Here is a 4597-nt window from a genome sequence, read left to right on the forward strand (position 1 = left end):
TAGAGCTGTCAAAATGGGCTTGGCCCGCTAGGCCGGCCCAACCCAACCCTTGAATTAAGTGGGGTTGGGCCTAATTTTTTTGGCCCATTTAGGAACGAGGCTCTTTAGCCCAGCCTCATTTGGCCCGCTAGCCTCGTAGGCCCAACCCGCAAGCCTCAGAGGCCAGCCCGTGGGCTATAAATATTTGAAAATATTTTTTATAGATATTTTTAGTAGTGTTTTATTTGTAAAGTTTTTATCAATAAATATTTTAAAAAATAAAAAATCAAGTCTTTTAAACTAGCTAGTTTTTGTTGAAGGAATGGTGGAATGATCAACATTTTCCCGCTAAATCTTACACTGACTATTATGTATTTTTGTAAGTATTTACCGAAGTGTGTGATTCATAAATTTATTTTTGTAAGTATTCACCGAAGTGTGTGATTCATAAATGAAAATTTATATCTATTGATGTCGTGTTCATAGACGTCAACGTTCGATACTCTTAGATACTCTTTCTCTAAGAGTAATATTGTTCATTTTTTGTTGAAGGGCCAACCCGTCCCAACCCGTGGCCCGCTTAGGACTGGGTTGGGATGCTATTTTATAGGCCCTTTAATTAAAAGGGTCAACCCGTCCCAACCCATTCAACTATCTAGCCCGTTAGGGTTGGGTGGGGTTGAATAAGGCCAGTCCATTTTGAAAGCTCTACCCGTTTAGTAACCCAACCAAGGGTTGGGATCGTTCCCAAGGGAGTGTGCGTGAGAATTAGTGGCTAAGTGCAAAAGTGCTAAAGTTAATCATAGCTAAAGACTTTGGCGAATTAAAACATAACAAATTTAAAAGGGTAACGCAAGCGTCAAGTATCAAATGAGGGTTTGTAAGCCAAAAACAACTAAAACAGTGAAAATAAGGAAAAATACAAGTATGGAGATGGGATTCTTGGGATGTGATAGGAATACGGGATAGACTAAATCATTGGATACATGATTTTGATAGTAAATTCATTGAGTATTAGTGATTAGGCTACACTTTAAGGAGGATAAGCTCACTCTCGAGCAACTTACCCCGTTACAAATCCGTTCCTCTCGGACACCCACTTGCCGCATGAAAACCAGCCTCCGCCTTAACCCACTCACTCTCTCGAGCTGAGTGTGTGGACATGGGACTAGGGTTCACTCTCTCAAGCTGAACCTCATGTCGACCCACTCACACTGACCATCAATTTAGTGGTCTTAGTTTTACGACCTCTCTCTCAAGCAAACCGAAAACACATATATGCGATTATATTTACAACTACAACCTCATTAAGTTCATCCACAACCACTAAATGAAATCACATTTAAACTACAAATTGACTGTCAGCAAGCAAAACCATACAACTAATCTAACCCATATTCACAAAATCACACCCCAAGAATTGGGGTTTTAGCTACGCATGTAAAAGAGATAAAGACGTATACCAATATTAGTTTCCATCAATGGGTATGCAAGATTAAGTCTTAAAACAAGCCAAAAGTGAAGAATCCAAGAGATCCAAGTCCAATTTCTTGAAGATGAAACCCTTGAAAGCTCCAAGTTCTTCAAAACCCTCTCTAAAACTTAGAGAGAATATCTCCAAAACTCTGTCTCCAACGTAATAAGAATAAAAACTAGATAAAAATAAGGTAAAATTCGCTACTAAGTATTTATAGTTTTCAAAAAATGTGCTTCGAAGGATCTTTCGGCGACGTTAGTCGGGATCGCCGATGCACTCGGCGATCCGCCCATTGGTCTACTTCGTCGCCTTTCATCAGTTGCCTTCAGCATCTTTGTGTCCTGCATCATTGAGCGATGTAGCACTGCTTTGTGGAGTCACTCGGTGATACGCCGACTACTCCTTTTCACCACCGATTTGCTCTTTTCCTTCAGGGCTCAGCACACTGGAATAAAAGGCGAATATCCGATCTGCTGGCGATTCGCAGATCTTCATTTCTCCGTTCTTTTAGCTTCTGTTGCTCCTTTTTGCTCGATAGTGTCCATGCTTTTCCTTCAAAAACTTCAAATACCTGAAATTTAATGGTTTTCATCAGATATCGAGATAAAATATGCATTTGAGGACACTAATTTCATCAAAATATAGCCCTAAATGAGTCCAAATCATGAACTCATCAACACCCCCAACTTAAACTTTTGCTTGTCCTCAAGCAAACTCAAGTTCAACCGTTGAAAAAGGGTGTCTCGAACAGTGCAACATAAGACTCGATCATGAATGCACACAACAAGACTCAATTTATTTACTCAAAGATCAATTGTGTACTTCAAAGATTCAATTAGTGACTGATGGGCCCACAATTGGACTCATTTAGGGCTTTATTTTGATAGAAATAGTGTCCTCAAATGCTTATTTTGTCTCAATATCTGATGAAAACTCTTAAGTTTCAGGTATTTGAAGTTTTAGTGGAAGCATGGAAACTTAGGCGCAAAAAGGAACAAAAAGGCTGATAACAATGAAGAAGTTAAAGCCTGAGCATCGCCAAGCACACTTGGCGATTCGCCGAAGGGATGCACTTCGCCCTTTGGTCCAGTACGCGAAGCCCTACAGGAGCAGGATAAAAAAGGCGATGAAAAGAGCAGTCGGCGCTTCGCCGAATAGTTTCGCGAAGTAGTACTCTGTCGCCCAATGACACAGAACACAACGATGCTGAAGGCTAGTGCAAGACGGCTTCAAACTACACCAAAGGGTGAATTGCCGAGTTGATCGGTAATTCCGACTAACCTCGCCGAAAGATCCGCCAACACTATTTTCTGATGTCTATAAATACTAAACTTGTTATTAATTTTTATGGAGTCAATTTATTGTTAAAATTTTCAAAATAGAATAGTACTTTTTGGGGATATTTTTCTCTCAAGTTTGGAGAGGATTTTTGTGGGAGACTTGAAGAAAGAAGGATTTCATCTTCCCCAAGTTGGAAGTGGGTCTTCTCCATTCTTCTTCCTTTGCTTAAATCAAGTTTTAATTCCTTATACCCATTTGATTTTATTATCATTTTAGGTGTATTTTGTTATTTCTTGATGTGTGGCTAAAAACCCCCCATTCTTGGGGTGTGATTTAGCAAATATGTGTTGAATTGTTGTTGGGTCTTAATTGCTGATAGGTTAGATGTATTTTAATGGTGATTTCACCTAGTGGTTGTGGTTTAATTTAATGGGTTTGTAGTTGCAAATAAAAACCACCCATGTGTTTTTGGCTTGTCCGAAAGGGAGGTCGCGAAACCAAGACCACTAGGTTGATGGCCTAAGGAGTGGGTCGACATGAGGTTCAGCCTGAGAGGGTGAACCCTAGTCCCATATCCTAACACTCAGCTCGAGAGAGTGAGTGGGGTAAGGCGTAGGCTGGCCTTCATGCGGCAAATGGGTGTCTGAGAGAAACACTTTTGAAACGGGGTAAGTTGCCCGAAAGGGAACTTATTTCTATCTAAAGCTTAGCCTAGTCACTAATATCTTGCAAAATTCCTATCGAAAGCATGTACCCAATGATTTATCTCAACTTGTATTGCGGTCACACACCAAGAACTTTTCCCCATACTTGATTTTATTGTTATTTTTTTTGTTTTTACTACTTGTGACAAAACCCCCAATTGATATTTGACACTTTTGTGTCACCCCCTTTAATTTACTATGTTTTTACTCGCTAATGTCTTTAGCTAAGACTAATTAGAGCTAAATTTTATTTTTCTATTAATTCTCAAAACCACTCCCTTGGGACACGACCCCAACCTTTAGTTAGGTTACTATATTATCGACGATCGTAGACACTCATACCGTAGGTTAGTGTCATTGGTCACGATAAGCATCAGTGATCACCAATATCAAAGAATCTCATACTCACAATACTTGCCTCAAATGCAAGTTCAAGCTCAACTAAAGTGTTCGACTTCCCTCACAGAAAGAATGATTCCATATTCGCACATAATGGTTTACTCATTTAAAGTTCCGGAATCAATTTCAACGCTCACTCTTACAAAGACGAAAACAATGCATGCTTTCACCCATAGGTTCGCCCGTATTTTCCAATCGACATTTGTTTCAGCTTACTCAAGATCGAAAAGGTTTTTTTAAGGCTTGTAATGGGGCTAAGTGCAAAGGTATGGTCATTTAGGCTTAGTGGCTTTCATCCTCATGAGATGTGGTATTCACAACACTCCCCTTCCTTTTCCTTCATCATTTTTGCTAGTGCTCTTAAGTCATCCCATTATTCACTTTCCCATGGATTGTTTGGAATCCCATTTCTTTGGTATTTTATTCCACAATTTTCTTTTTCATTCTTTTTCTTCTCTTTTTTTTTATATGGAGGGGTTCCCTTTTTCTCAACACCACAGGTTAAGGGAGACTTTCCTTGCACTTATTGATTTGCCCTTCTCTTTTCACCACACCCTCAACTTAGGCTTTTGGCCTAAGTTGGCTATTCAACTAACCATAATTCAAGAGGATTATAGGTAATGGATTAAGAAAGGTCTAGTTTTCATCAAGTTTCTTCCAAAGAAGGATAAGGCTCAAAAGGTATTCAAGAGAGAATCACACGCTCACAAGGTAGGTCACAAAAGAGGTATATGTCAAATTACTTCACACTCTTCAA

This window comes from Solanum tuberosum, unplaced genomic scaffold (assembly GCF_000226075.1).
Source record: "Solanum tuberosum cultivar DM 1-3 516 R44 unplaced genomic scaffold, SolTub_3.0 scf00027, whole genome shotgun sequence".
Classification (NCBI taxonomy): Eukaryota; Viridiplantae; Streptophyta; class Magnoliopsida; order Solanales; family Solanaceae; genus Solanum; species Solanum tuberosum.